Source organism: Phyllobates terribilis, unplaced genomic scaffold (assembly GCF_046119375.1).
Source record: "Phyllobates terribilis strain yellow unplaced genomic scaffold, ASM4611937v1 Scaffold_8__6_contigs__length_399053987, whole genome shotgun sequence".
NCBI classification, from domain to species: Eukaryota; Metazoa; Chordata; class Amphibia; order Anura; family Dendrobatidae; genus Phyllobates; species Phyllobates terribilis.
Window position 1 is genome coordinate 272148013 of NW_027362768.1, and position 15937 is coordinate 272163949.

Here is a 15937-nt window from a genome sequence, read left to right on the forward strand (position 1 = left end):
CTGTGAATACAGGGGGGTGTACTGACTTATGCTGAGCGCTGTATGTAGAATGTACTGTGAATACAGGGGGGTGTACTTACTTATGCTGAACGCTGTATATATAACGTACTGTGAATACAGGGGGTGTACTTACTTATGCTGAGCGCTGTATGTATAATGTACTGTGAATACAGGGGGGTGTACTTATGCTGAACGCTGTATATATAACGTACTGTGAATACAGGGGGTGTACTTACTTATGCTGAGCGCTGTATGTATAATGTACTGTGAATACAGGGGGGTGTACTTATGCTGAACGCTGTATAAATAACGTACTGTGAATACAGGGGGGTGTACTTACTTATGCTGAACGCTGTATATATAACGTACTGTGAATACAGGGGGTGTACTTACTTATGCTGAATGCTGTATGTATAACGTTCTGTGAATACAGGGGGGTGTACTGACTTATGCTGAGCGCTGTATGTAGAATGTACTGTGAATACAGGGGGGTGTACTTACTTATGCTGAACGCTGTATATAAAACGTACTGTGAATACAGGGGGTGTACTTACTTATGCTGAACGCTGTATGTATAATGTACTGTGAATACAGGGGGGTGTACTTACTTATGCTGAACGCTGTATATATAACGTACTGTGAATACAGGGGGGTGTACTTACTTTTGCTGAACTCTGTATATATAACGTACTGTGAATACAGGGGGTGTACTTACTTATGCTGAATGCTGTATGTATAACGTTCTGTGAATACAGGGGGGTGTACTGACTTATGCTGAGCGCTGTATGTAGAATGTACTGTGAATAAAGGGGGGTGTACTTACTTATGCTGAACGCTGTATATATAACGTACTGTGAATACAGGGGGTGTACTTACTTATGCTGAGCGCTGTATGTATAATGTACTGTGAATACAGGGGGGTGTACTTATGCTGAACGCTGTATATATAACGTACTGTGAATACAGGGGGTGTACTTACTTATGCTGAGCGCTGTATGTATAATGTACTGTGAATACAGGGGGGTGTACTTATGCTGAACGCTGTATAAATAACGTACTGTGAATACAGGGGGGTGTACTTACTTATGCTGAATGCTGTATGTATAACGTTCTGTGAATACAGGGGGGTGTACTGACTTATGCTGAGCGCTGTATGTAGAATGTACTGTGAATACAGGGGGGTGTACTTACTTATGCTGAACGCTGTATATATAACGTACTGTGAATACAGGGGGTGTACTTACTTATGCTGAACGCTGTATGTATAATGTACTGTGAATACAGGGGGTGTACTTACTTATGCTGAACGCTGTATATATAACGTACTGTGCATACAGGGGGGTGTACTTACTTATGCTGAACGCTGTATATATAACGTACTGTGAATACAGGGGGGTGTACTTACTTATGCTAAATGCTGTATATATAACGTACTGTGAATGCAGGGGGTGTACTTACTTATGCTGAACGCTGTATATATAACGTACTGTGAATACAGGGGGGTGTGCTTACTTATGCTGAACGCTGTATATATAACGTACTGTGAATACAGGGGGTGTACTTACTTATGCTGAACGCTGTATATATAACGTACTGTGAATACAGGGGGGTGTACTTATGCTAAACGCTGTATATATAACGTACTGTGAATACAGGGGGGTGTACTTACTTATGCTGAACGCTGTATATATAACGTACTGTGAATACAGGGGGGTGTACTTACTTATGCTGAACGCTGTATATATAACGTACTGTGAATACAGGGGGTGTACTTATGCTGAACGCTGTATGTATAACGTACTGTGAATACAGGGGGTGTTCTTACTTATGCTGAACGCTGTATGTATAAGGTTCTGTGAATACAGGGGGTGTACTTACTTATGCTGAACGCTGTATGAATAACGTACTGTGAATACAGGGGGTGTACTGACTTATGCTGAGCGCTGTATGTATAACGTCCTGTGAATACAGGGGGTGTACTGACTTATGCTGAGCGCTGTATGTATAACGTCCTGTGAATACAGGGGGGTGTACTGCGTTATTCTGAGCGCTGTATGTATAACGTTCTGTGAATACAGGGGGTGTACTGACTTATGCTGAGCGCTGTATGTATAACGTACTGAGAATACAGGGGGTGTACTGACTTATGCTGAACGCTGTATATATAACGTACTGTGAATACAGGGGGTGTACTGACTTATGCTGAGCGCTGTATGTATAACGTCCTGTGAATACAGGAGGGTGTAGTGACTTATGCTGAACGCTGTATGTATAACGTACTGTGAATACAGGGGGTGTACTGACTTATGCTGAGCGCTGTATGTATAACGTTCTGTGAATACAGGGGGGTGTACTGACTTATGCTGAGCGCTGTATGTATAACGTACTGAGAATACAGGGGGTGTACTGACTTATGCTGAACGCTGTATATATAACGTACTGTGAATACAGGGGGTGTACTGACTAATGCTGAGCGCTGTATGTATAACGTACTGTGAATATGTGGCACCCCAGGGGTCTGGTCGCCACAGTAATAGCAATGTTATGTCTGAGAGCAGGTGGGAGGTCTCTTGGTCAGGAATCCTATGCATGCCACACCTCCTGCCCAGTCCTGGGAGGGGAAGAACTTCCCCTATATAAAACTGGGGCTGAGGCAGGGTTAGAGAGAAGAGAAGAGAAGAGTTGAGAAGAAGAGAAGCAGCATAGGAAAGAAAGATCAGGAGCTCTGTGGGAGCAGGCTAAAAGGAATCAGGGGCTGGCAGCTGAAGAGCTCGCCCTGATTGAAGAGTTACTACCGGACCCGGAGTCCGAGGCTGTGGGGATTAACCCAGACCCAGCAGCAGAAACCGCCCGGCAGGGGATTTCAGGTCCTCTGGCCAAGAAACCCGAAGGCACGGTCACACGCAAGGGACCAGCACCGCCGTCGTAGAACGGAAGCCACTAGAAGGCCCCGAGTCACCGGCCATACGGGTGAGCACCACACGGTACACTCAGGGACGTGGGCTACTTTTACCCGCCTCTAGCAAGGTAGCCAGAAGAGTACGATTAGTTGGGGAGGCCTACAACTCCGCCTGGCCAAGGGGGATCCCATCTGCTCAAGGACTGACCAGGCCCCGACCGCTAGCCAGTACTCCGGGAGGGTCTATCTTTGTCACCAGTAAAGACCCTGAACTACACCGCATCGTCTCTGAGTGGTTCCTGCTACCCCCATCATCCACGTCGGCTGCCCTGAGGCCATACCCCTCCCGTTGGGGGTTATACCATCTACGCTGCACTATCCTACCACCGGCCTCAGCGGTCTGCCCTGCAGCGGCAGCTCCATAGCTGCATTCAACGGGTGGCGTAGTCGTCCTACAACTACTGCTAATATACCGCCACTTAGTCTGACTCCCTGGGCACGGACCGGGTCTCCGCCACAAGACTACTACCCCCAACAGGCCCGGCTCCGGGTAGTCCCCGCGTGCGCAACGCTACACCAAGTAGGCCCAGGGGTGCGTCAGTTTTTGGCGTAGTCGGCAGGATTTCGTGCCCGCAACCACCGGGTACTGCGTGCCTGAAAAAGACTGTTCAAACTTACCAGTGGTGAAGATTCCCGCCATCCGGCGCCATTTTCAGCCTTCTTCCCGCCTTCCGTGGAGTTTTCCCGCCGTTGGACGCCATCTTGAAGACGCCGCGCGGGAAGAAGAGGGGCGTGGACTCCAAAAGCGCGCGAGAACTGAAGCCCCGCCTCACGTCCAGACGTCGCGTAAGGTCCTGGAAGGAGCCCAGCAGACGCTGACGTCACAGGAGCGCGACGGAAGGTCCTCAACCCTGACGATCCACTGCGGAGCCGCGGCCTACGGAAGAGGATCATCGCAAGGTAGGCCACGGTCCACTAGGGGGGAGAAAGATGTCGGATACGGAGGAGAGCTTCACTGCCTCAACCCCCGCCAGCGCCACCGCTGCTGCAGTCATGCCTTTCACCATGCCCTATATCCCGGGAGCAGCCTGGCTACCCCAGTACTCAGGGGAGTCACATACCCTGAATGACTTTAAAGAAAAGCTGGATAGCCTCTTCCAGGTGTACCCCCTCACAGAGGAGCAAAAAGTGAGCATCCTGGTGGCCCAACTAACCGGGGCAGCCCAAAGGGAGGTAAAGTCCTGGCCACCTGGGAGGAAGACTGTCGCGGGGATACTAACCCGGCTGAGGGACACCTTTGATACCCGCACCTCAGCCGAGATTAAGCTTAGATTCTATGGGTGCAAGCAGCGAGCACATGAGAGTATAAGGGACTATGCACTAAACCTACAAGAGGCCCTGAGAGCCATTAAGCAGGCCGACCCTGACGGCGTGGGAAACGAGGACAGGCTGTTGACCGAACAATTTATAGAGGGACTATATTGCAATGCCCACCGAACCCAGTTGCGGGCAATGGCCTTACAGGATCCTCATCTGGACTTTGCACAGTTCAAAGACAGAGCCATCCGGGTGCTCCGAGAACCGGCACCGGGTGGCGTTGTGACCCACAGGCGCCCAGCTATCACTTACCACCAGGAGGCGGCGCCCTTGTCGGCAGGGCCTGTGGGGGCTGATGCGCAGGCTTTGAACAATGACCCGGCTCCAGACCTGCACCATCAGGTCCAAGAGCTAGCTAAAAGCGTTGCTGCGCTAACCCGAACTGTGCAGTCTTTACAGGTTTCCACTCCAGGGAAGATCCAGCTGGCATCCGGACCGGAGGACATCCCGTGGCGTCGACCAAGGAGGACCCCACCGGCCAGAGGAAGACCCAGCGACCGATACAACGAGGACGGACGACCCATCTGCCGCCGCTGCAATCAACCCGGACATATGGCAAGGTACTGTCCTTTAAACTGGCACAACCTGGGGTAGAGGGCCAACCCCCAGGAAAAAGATCACCAGGCCCATCGAGCTGGCGCGACAAATATGTGGGAGGACGTCCAGTCTTGCCTGTGGTACTGGATGGCATCCCTATGAGTGCCCTACTGGACACCGGGTCACAGGTCACCACCATCCCGTACGTGCTCTTCAAGCAGTACTGGAATGACTCGGATATAACCCGCTATCCAGACGACGACTTGAGTATCATCGCCAGTAATGGTCAGCCCGTGCCACAGATCGGATTTAAAGAAATGACCATTAAAATCGGTAGAGTCGAACTGGCAGCACAGGGACTGATCATTGTAGACATTGACAAGCGCGAGAGTCACCCAAAGATAACTCTAGGAACTAATGTGATTGAAAATTGTCTTGCAGAGGTGATTTTCATTTTACAGCAGGTTGCCAAGAACGCCAGCTCCGGCCAGCAGCGAGTGCTCCAGAAAGAGATCCGGGCACTGATGCGACCGCAACAAGTGGAACTCTCCGGCGGTGAGATTGGTAGCGTAAGAATGTGTGACCCTTTCCCTATTGCCATACCCCCGAAAAGTGAAATGATGATTTGGTGCCGGGCAGCTATTGGTCTGAGAGGTAGAGATTACCAGGCCATGGTAGAGCCAGTCTACTCAGACAGTAGGCCCACCATTTTGACAGCCCGGGGGGTAGTTGATGTACGTCATGGGAGGGTACCCGTTCGCATAATAAATATCGGGAAAAGGGAAGTATACCTGCCCCGGTATGCTACGCTAGCCAAATTATATACTATCAACCAAAATTCTATACAGTCTGTGGAACCCTTGCCTCCATCTCACCCGGAGGAAGGTAACGGCTCTACGAAAATAATGGAGGATTGGTGTCAGCAACTACATTTGGGTACTGACTCCACTCCCTCCCACCAGAAACAGGGAGTCTACCGGGTGGTTCAAGAGAGTGTTTAGTAAACACCCGTTAGACTTCGGGCGAGTCAAGGGGGTAGAACACCACATCCCCACGGGAGACCATCCTCCCATAAAAGAGAGGTATCGACCCGTACCCCCTGCACACTACCAACACGCCAAGGGGATGCTTAGAGACATGAAGGAGGCTGGGGTAATCAGGGATAGCTGTAGCCCCTGGGCAGCTCCACTAGTCTTAGTCAAAAAGAAATACAACACCATGAGAATGTGTGTAGATTACCGGAAAATTAACCGTATCACACACAAAGATGCGTACCCCTTACCAAGAATAGAGGAGTCTTTGGCTGCTTTAAAATCTGCTAACTTCTTCTCCACCTTGGATCTCACTAGTGGGTACTGGCAGGTTCCTATAGCAGAGGCGGACCGGGAGAAGACCGCATTCACCACCCCGATGGGACTTAGCGAGTTTACCTGCTAAGTTTGGACTCTGCAACGCACCAGGAACCTTCCAGCGACTGATGGAGTGCTGTCTGGGACACCGGAACTTTGAGACGGTCCTGTTATACCTGGACGATGTTATTGTCTACTCCAAGACCTAAGAGGACCACCTGAAACACCTGGCGGAAGTGTTCGAAGCTCTGGCAAGTTACGGCCTAAAGGTGAAACCCTCCAAGTGTCACCTCCTGAAGCCAAAGGTGCAGTACCTGGGATACGTGGTGAGTGCTGACGGAGTGGCTCCCGACCCTGATAAGATCACCACAATTAAGGAATGGCCAAGCCCCTCCAGCGTAAAGGAAGTGAGGCAGTTCCTCGGGTTGGTAGGCTACTACCGAAGGTTCATACCCGGTTTCACCAAGAAGGCAGCTCCTATGCAGGACCTCCTGATAGGCCAGTCCAGGAAGGCCAAGAACCAGAAGCCACCCTTCAGATGGGAGAAGCTGGAAGAAGAGTCCTTCTGCCAGCTGAAGATGGCCCTCACGGGGGATGAAATCCTGGCGTACCCGGATTACAGCCAGCCCTTTATCCTCTACACCGACGCCAGTAACATCGGGCTAGGAGCCGTACTGTCCCAGATCCAGCAGGGGAAAGAACGGGTAATTGCTTACGCCAGCCGAAAACTGCGACCCACCGAAAGAAACCCTGAGAATTACAGCTCATTTAAGCTAGAGTTCCTGGCAGTGGTGTGGGCAGTCACCGAACGCTTTAAGCACTACCTTGCTGCTTCCCGGTTCACCGTGTACACGGATAACAACCCGTTGACACACCTGGACACTGCAAGACTCGGTGCCCTAGAGCAGAGATGGATGGCCCGCTTGTCCAACTATGAGTTTACAATCAAATACCGGGCAGGACGCTCCAATACCAACGCGGACGCCCTGTCCAGGATGCCGAACCTACCGGACGTAGGGGAAGATTCAGAGGAACTGGAAGAAGTTGAACTCCCCGCGTTCCACCGTCATGGGACTATCCAGTATTCCCACCGTGTAAGGAGTAAGCAATCCGCTACGTTCAACCCGTTACCTCATTACAACTGGGCGGAGACGCAAGACAGTGACCCTGCCGTCCGACTGGTAAAGGAGATGCTGACTCGGCCAGATGCACGCCTTGACCCAGACGCTCCGGAGGAAGCCAAGCAACTGTGGGCTGAGAAGAGTCGACTGTTCCTTTACAAGGGGAAGTTGTGCCGCAGAATGGTTAACTCCCGGACGCATGAACTAATCTGGCAAGTAGTGGTGCCAAGAAGAGACGCAGCTATGGTGATGGAGGCATACCACGACGGAGCTGGGCACTTCGGATGGAAGAAGCTGGAGTTTCTGCTGCGCGGGCGGTTCCATTGGGTAGGCATGAGAGGGACCATCGAGAGGTGGTGCAGAGACTGTGGCCCATGCAACTTAAGAAGGAGGGACCGTGCCAGCCAGAAGACTCCCCTGCGATCCATCATCACCAGACAGCCGTTGGAACTGGTAGCCTTGGATCATGTAAAGCTGACCCCAAGCAGAAGTGGCTACGTCTACGCATTAACCATCGTGGATCACTACTCCCGGTTCTTGGTTGTCGTCCCCGTCAAGGATTTAACGGCTCACACAGCAGCTAGAGCCTTCCAGCAGCACTTCTGCCATCCGCATGGATACCCGGAGCAGGTGCTGACGGACCAGGGGCCTGCCTTTGAAGCGGAGGTCTTCCAGGAGTTCTGCACCCTGTATGGATGCCGGAAGATTAGAACAACACCCTATCACCCGCAAACTAATGGACTTTGTGAGAAAATGAACCAGGTGGTGATAGATCTCCTGAAAACATTGCCCCTGGAGGAACGCAGTCTGTGGCCTGAAAAGCTGCCCGACCTGGTGGACCTATACAACCACATCCCTGTAGGTTCCACCAACTGTACCCCGGCTTACCTAATGAGGGCAAGACCTGGTAAGCTTCCTGTTGATCTGGAGATGGGAGTCCTGACACCCGAGGACACTTCACCAGAAGCAGACTGGGACACAGAGAGGCAGCAGCAGTACCGGAAAGTACAGGAGAGCGTGGAGCGAAGTCTCTGTCAAGCTAGGGAAAGACAAGAGAAAACTTACAACCAGTATGCTCCCGCTGTTCCCCTGGTGCCCGGAGAGCAGGTCTTGAAGAGGAAAAGACGGCTCCACAAGTTGGACGACCAGTGGGAGAAGGACCCGTACACCGTACTGCCCTCAAGCCACGACAACCCGAAGATCTGTACAATCAGTAAAGACGGAGGGGAAACCACAGCCATTGTATCCCGGGATCACCTGAAGAAGTGTCCCGAACAGCTACGGAACCCTGAAGAGGAACAAGAGGACCCTCGACCCGTAGAGGAAAGGGAAGATATGGTTAGTACTGTGCTCGGAGACTTCCCTCGGTCTTGGACTCAAGTCAATGGTGCTGTTGTGGTACCCGTCCTCACGTTCCTCCAACCAGCATCCCAAGTGCCTATGGAGACACAGGTAGAACTGGAAGAACAGCCGGTCCAGGAGGCAGAAGACCCTACACAAGCAGACCCGGAGAATCAACCCTCTGCTTATAGTGAGCCTGCCATACCCCTAGTGAGCCAAAGAGTCCGTAGACGGCTGCCCAGTTTACCCTTGACAGCTCCTATACCCTGTAGCTCAGGACCAGTGAGTCAGCTCCGTAGGTCCACTAGGGTCACTAGAGGCCAGTTGCCCATACGTTGGAGGATCTAAGTGTTTAGATTGTTTATTAATGTTTATCTGTCTATTGTTGCTTGTATATAATTATGTGTTTCTAGTTATTTATAGGAGTCATTGGTGGATTTACCGGGAATCCTTTGTGTACATATGTTGGAGCGTAACCAGGAATGGACTAAAGACTGTTAAGGACTCGGGGTAGGGCAGACCCCTACCTGGTTACGGCTCCCGGTCTCTTGGTGAAATGGACACCTTTGTTTTCTTCAAAGACTGCACCCGGTTGCGGACACGCCGTGACCATCATAATGTGTTTTTCTTTGTTATGCTGTTTTTGTTTATAACTTGTTATGTTTTTCTAAAAATATGTTTAGTCCCGGAGTACTAAATTTCACTAGGGGGGAATGTGGCACCACAGGGGTCTGGTCTCCACAGTAATAGCAATGTTATGTCTGAGAGCAGGTGGGAGGTCTCTTGGTCAGGAATCCTATGCATGCCACACCTCCTGCCCAGTCATGGGAGGGGAAGAACTTCCCCTATATAAAACTGGGGCTGAGGCAGGGTTAGAGAGAAGAGAAGAGTTGAGAAGAAGAGAAGCAGCATAGGAAAGAAAGATCAGGAGCTCTGTGGGAGCAGGCTAAAAGGAATCAGGGGCTGGCAGCTGAAGAGCTCGCCCTGATTGAAGAGTTACTACCGGACCCGGAGTCCGAGGCTGTGGGGATTAACCCAGACCCAGCAGCAGAAACCGCCCGGCAGGGGATTTCAGGTCCTCTGGCCAAGAAACCCGAAGGCACGGTCACACGCAAGGGACCAGCACCGCCGTCGTGGAGCGGAAGCCACTAGAAGGCCCCGAGTCACCGGCCATACGGGTGAGCACCACACGGTACACTCAGGGACGTGGGCTACTTTTACCCGCCTCTAGCAAGGTAGCCAGAAGAGTACGATTAGTTGGGGAGGCCTACAACTCCGCCTGGCCAAGGGGGATCCCATCTGCTCAAGGACTGACCAGGCCCCGACCGCTAGCCAGTACTCCGGGAGGGTCTATCTTTGTCACCAGTAAAGACCCTGAACTACACCGCATCGTCTCTGAGTGGTTCCTGCTACCCCCATCATCCACGTCGGCTGCCCTGAGGCCATACCCCTCCCGTTGGGGGTTATACCATCTACGCTGCACTATCCTACCACCGGCCTCAGCGGTCTGCCCTGCAGCGGCAGCTCCATAGCTGCATTCAACGGGTGGCGTAGTCGTCCTACATCTACTGCTAATATACCGCCACTTAGTCTGACTCCCTGGGCACGGACCGGGTCTCCGCCACGAGACTACTACCCCCAACAGGCCCGGCTCCGGGTAGTCCCCACGTGCGCAACGCTACACCAAGTAGGCCCAGGGGTGCGTCAAATACAGGGGGTGTACTGACTTATGCTGAACGCTGTATGTATAACGTCCTGTGAATACAGGGGGTGTACTGACTTATGCTGAGCGCTGTATGTATAACGTCCTGTGAATACAGGGGGTGTACTGACTTATGCTGAACGCTGTATGTATAACGTCCTGTGAATACAGGGGGTGTACTGACTTATGCTGAACGCTGTATGTATAACGTCCTGTGAATACAGGGGGTGTACTGACTTATGCTGAGCGCTGTATGTATAATGTACTGATAATATAGGAGTGTACTAGTGAATGTGTCTCTCTCTTGCTCTCTCTCTTGTCCTGGACATCTTGTCGTCATGGCGCCACACTGAGCATGCTCAGTCTATCGAGGCTTCGGACCGAAACACACATCCCTTGGTTATATTATTATTTCATTTGGTGTCATAACATTAGTACATTTCTAGAAACAATTATTCCTTAATAATGTTTGCAGCCGCCCAGATCGTCTTCGAGATATAGCTGATCGATTTGGTGTGGATCATGATGCAATGCTCGACAATGTGTTATATGCCCGAGCTTATACAAGTAAGAGACAAAACATGTTTAACCCCTTCACCCCCCAACCCAGTTTTCACCTTCATGACCAGGCCAAATTTTATAATTCTGACCAGTGTCACTTTATATGGTAATAACTCTGGAACGCTTCAATATATCACAGTGATTCTGATATACACTGCTCAAAAAAATAAAGGGAGCACTCAAATAACACATCCTAGATCTGAATGAATGAAATATTCTCATTGAATACTTTGTTCTGTACAAAGTTGAATGTGCTGACAACAAAATCACACAAAAATCATCAATGGAAATCAAATGTATTAACCAATGGAGGCCTGGGTTTGGAGTCACCCCCAAAATAAATTAAAGTGGAAAAACACACTACAGGCTGATCCAACTTTGATGTAATGTCCTTAAAACCAGTCAAAATGAGGCTTAGTATTGTGTGCAACCTCCACGTGCCTGTATGACCTCCCTACAACGCCTGGGCATGCTCCTGATGAGGTATTGGATGGTCTCCTGTGGGATCTCCTCCAAACCTGGACTAAAGCATCCGCCAACTCCTGCACAGTCTGTGGTGCAACGTGACGTTGGTGGATGGAGTGAGACATGATGTCCCAGATGTGCTCAATCGGATTCAGGTCTGGGGAACGGGCGGGCCAGTCCATAGCTTCAATGCCTTCATCTTGCAGGACCTGCTGACACACTCCGGCCTCATGAGGTCTGGCATTGTCCTGCATTAGGAGGAACCCAGGGCCAACCGCACCAGCATATGGTCTCACAAGAGGTCTGAGGATCTCAACTCAGTACCTAACGGCAGTCAGGCTTCCTCTGGCGAGCACATGGAGGGCTGTCACGTCTGTCACATGTGCTCAGTGTAAACCTGCTTTCATCTGTGAAGAGCACAGGGCGCCAGTGGCGACTTTGCCCATCCTGGTGTTCTGTGGCAAATGCAAAGCGTCCTGCACGGTGTTGGGCTGTGAGCACAACCCCCATCTGTGGACGTCAGGCCCTCATACTGACGCGCCCCTGGGCCTGCTGTGTCGTGCGGCATCGCGCGCACGGGGGCTTACCCGGAGCCGGATCAGATGGGGGTAGTAGTCTCGTGGCGGTGACCCGGTCCGTGCCCAGGGAGTCAAACTGAGCGGCAGTCTTTAGCAGTAGATGTTAGAATGTTCGACTACGCCACCCGTTGAATGCGGCTATGAAGCCGCCGCTGCAGGGCAGACCGCTGAGGCCGGTGGTAAGGTTGTGCAGCGTAGCTGGTAGAACCCCCAACGGGAGGGGTATGACCTCAGGGCAGCAGATGTAGAAGATAGTGGTAGTGAGGGTGCAGCAAGGAAGTTCAGAGACGTGTGGTGCAGTTTCAAGGCTTTTACTCACAGGTGTTGCTCCGGTCACTTCGGCCAAGAGTGACCACCCGAGCCGTGCTGCGTCCACCAGGTGCGGGACTCGGCCAACTCCCAGGCAGTTCCAGGGCGTGGTCCCAAGCTCCCCTCTATTCCTTCCTACGGGCCATCCTCACCAGGGACCCACCTTTGTCCGGCTCCCTCGGGTCTTTTGGTGGCGAAACCTTTCCCGGCTTCCCTGACCCTATGCGTGGTTTGCCTTCCTGGTGGATATGGTGAGGGGTCGCGCCAAAACTTGTCCACGACCTCCGGTTCCTGGCTAAGGATGTTTAGCCTCTACCAGTTTGGGATCCGGTACCCTCTTCTGCCAACCCTTCACCCGTTAACTTGTTCTCTTGTGGGATCTCAGGGTTCCCTCTATTCTTATGTCTCTGGGCCTTTCTTGGTGTTTCTGTTCCTCCTCTCTGTGCTTCAGGCCTGGCTCTGGAGCTGGGCCCAGACGGAGCCACAGCTCCCCCTCAGCCCTCTCTGGCTGAGCTCCTCTCCGAACAGACCCTCCTCTGAACAGGACCCTGTCTAAAGATGGTGCCCACCTCTTATACTCCCTCTGACACCCGAGCCCAGGTGACTAGCACCCAATGGGCTCCTTCCTATGCCCAGAGTCCCTCCCCTGACTGCTCCTACACTACTGGGATGTTCCTCCCCCCCTCCCACTCCAGCCAGGGACAGACGCTGTCGTACCTGCACATCTATCTGGTGGGAGTACCGTTGTTCTGTCCCCCGGAAATGGGATGAGTGTAGTGCATGCAACTAACTGAGCTCGGTCCCACACTCCATCCTTACCCGGGAGTGGAATACCACACCTCTGGTTTGAGGTGCAATACCCCTGTAGCAGCCGAGTCCTCGGGGTGCTACATTCCCCCCTGGTAAATCACAGCACGTCCTCGGGCTGTAAAAGAACAAAACAAAACATACAAAATTTTTTTAAAGTACACACTAACATATAAAACATTATAAAAAAACATTATCAGAAAATATAACGTTACAGGTAACTTCTTATATTATCATTTTTGCAGTATAAACTTTCAATATAAAACTCTTTTATATAAAACGTTCTTGTTCTTCCGGCCACGGTGCAACTTGTGACCGGGTAAAGTGCAACAGTCACTAGAGAAAAACAGTTCCCCATAAAACCAGAAGGGGGCGCTTTAAGAAGCGCAACTATTTACAGGGTATGGCCGCTCTCAGTCCTCGGCCAGTGGGAATAGGGGAATGGCTGCTCACAGTCCTCAGCCTGGTAAGGGATAGGGGCACACAGGAAACAGTTCCTTTAAACAGTTCCACACTAGTCCCAACGGGGACCACACTTCTCTTAGCAGCATGTCAAATACCCATACGGGTAACTTATTTACATTACTTGGTTTATGCTACTTCCCTTCAGTAGCGGTGTCCTCTCCTTGTCTCCTCCTGAGGGTAGTCTTCAGACCCGTCCGGGTCCTCTTGATCTTCCCCATACTGCAACTCCTCCTCCGTCAACCGGTGCACGTGAAGGGCGTATGGTCCTTTGGCACACTGGTGCCGGGTGAAGGTAACCTCATCACCCGGGTAGAGGTCACGTCCTCGGTGTCCCTCCGGCAGGTGGCTCTCAACATCCCTGCGGGTAACAAAGACATCGCCGGGGGTTCTGTGATCCCGGATAAAGCCCCAGCCGTGCTCCATTTGAAACTTTATTACAGTCCCGGTGGCGCGGGGACCGTGGGCCGCACGGCGGTTTCGTCGGGTCCGGCTTTTCTGCTCCGCGCTTTGGACCTGCAGCCGTTCCTCGCGGATCCGCCTCTCTCGCCGTTCCCTCTGAAAGACTTCCAGTTGTTGTCGGCAACACTCCTCACGTTGGGCTGCGGCCGCCCGTGTCTCTTGGGTGAACCCCATGAGGTTTTCACCGGTGGGGTCCCATGCAAATTGGGCCTCCTCCAGCGGGAGCGGAACAATTTTGGCGGGTGCCGGAGCCGGGATCAGAGGCTCACACAGAGGCCATTCCTTTCGGAGTCGGGGGTTAACGTACTCCGGTGGCCAAACGAAAGGCAGCCCGTCCGGGCTAGTATGCTGCGCAAACAGATCTTCGCCCAGGGGCAGCATTGTGGAAGTTGAGGGCACTGGAGGGGCAGCGGCGCCCGGATTCACCAGGCCTTGCGACCAGGCCGGTGGCACTCTGAAGGTGAAAGGTACTGTGGAGACGGCGGCGCCCTGGGGTACTCGGCCCTGCGACCAGGCCGGGGGCACTTCCTCTTTTGCCGCGCTCAGGGTCAAGGGGCGTGGCGTAACAGAGGGCGCGACCGCGGCTCCTGCCGCTTGAGGCCTAGTTGGAAGCAGCGGCGGTGCGGCAACGGGCGCGGTAAGTGGAACTTCGGGCTCTGCGACGGGGAGCTGGGGCAGGCTTGCGGCTACGGGGCACGGGGTGATGACGTCCCCATTACCTGCTTCCATCTCTGCGGCTCCCTCCGCGGCGTCGTCTCCGGCCTCCGTTCCTCCTGCACCATCCTCAGGGGCAGACACGCTCCACGTTGCGGGTGGCATCCTCTGCTGGCGGGTTCCAGCCTGCTGGACCATCTCTCTCCTCCACTCGGCCAGCGCTTCTTGCTGTACCCGGGCCATCTTCCGGGCCAAGGCCTCCAGCGCGGTCTGTGCACGCTCCCGATTTCTGGGGAGCTGTGCCAGGATCTCCACCAGGCCTTCTGGGGTGGCAGCCTGCAACAGGTTCCGGACCACAGGGTCGGTGCTGATTGACTCTTCCTCCATCTCCGGGTGCGATCTGTCCAGACTCCTCCAGGCCGCACCCATCTTCTTGGTTTTGTTCTGTATCCGCCCCCATTGAGGGTGGTCCCGGGGCAACTTAGTGATTGTCAGTTCCAGGGGCAGCCCTCTCACACTGATGGACATTTCTATCATTGCAGTCTCTGCTGGTGGGGGCGGTTTCCGCTTTTGGAGCCATTCCTGGACCTGGCCCACGATGGGAGGTGGCCTCTTGCCACCCTCTGGCACGCCCATAATGGAGTCCGCTCTGCCAGGGCGGGAAATCGTCTCAGATGGCGGGAATCGTCTCCTTATGGCGGGAAACTCCGTGGATGGCGGGAAAAGGCTGAGGATGGCGGGCAAACGGCGGGAAACGATCCGAGATGGCGTCCGATGGCGGGGACCCTCCGGAATTGGCGGGAGACTCCTTTTTACGGTAAATGTGAACTTTTCTTCAGGCACGCAGTACCCGTCGGTTGCGGGCACGTAATCCTGCCGACTACGCCAAAGTTGACGCGCCCCTGGGCCTGCTGTGTCGTGCGGCATCGCGTGCACGGGGGCTTACCCGGAGCCGGATCAGATGGGGGTAGTAGTCTCGTGGCGGTGACCCGGTCCGTGCCCAGGGAGTCAAACTGAGCGGCAGTCTTTAGCAGTAGATGTTAGAATGTTCGACTACGCCACCCGTTGAATGCGGCTATGAAGCCGCCGCTGCAGGGCAGACCGCTGAGGCCGGTGGTAAGGTTGTGCAGCGTAGCTGGTAGAACCCCCAACGGGAGGGGTATGACCTCAGGGCAGCAGATGTAGAAGATAGTGGTAGTGAGGGTGCAGCAAGGAAGTTCAGAGACGTGTGGTGCAGTTTCAAGGCTTTTACTCACAGGTGTTGCTCCGGTCACTTCGGCCAAGAGTGACCACCCGAGCCGTGCTGCGTCCAC

General features: G+C 53.1%; 1 pseudogene; it reads left to right on the forward strand.

Annotated features, from left to right (window-relative positions):
* Positions 1 to 15937, forward strand: part of LOC141156620 (meiotic recombination protein DMC1/LIM15 homolog) — a 175195-nt pseudogene that overhangs the window by 115008 nt on the left and 44250 nt on the right.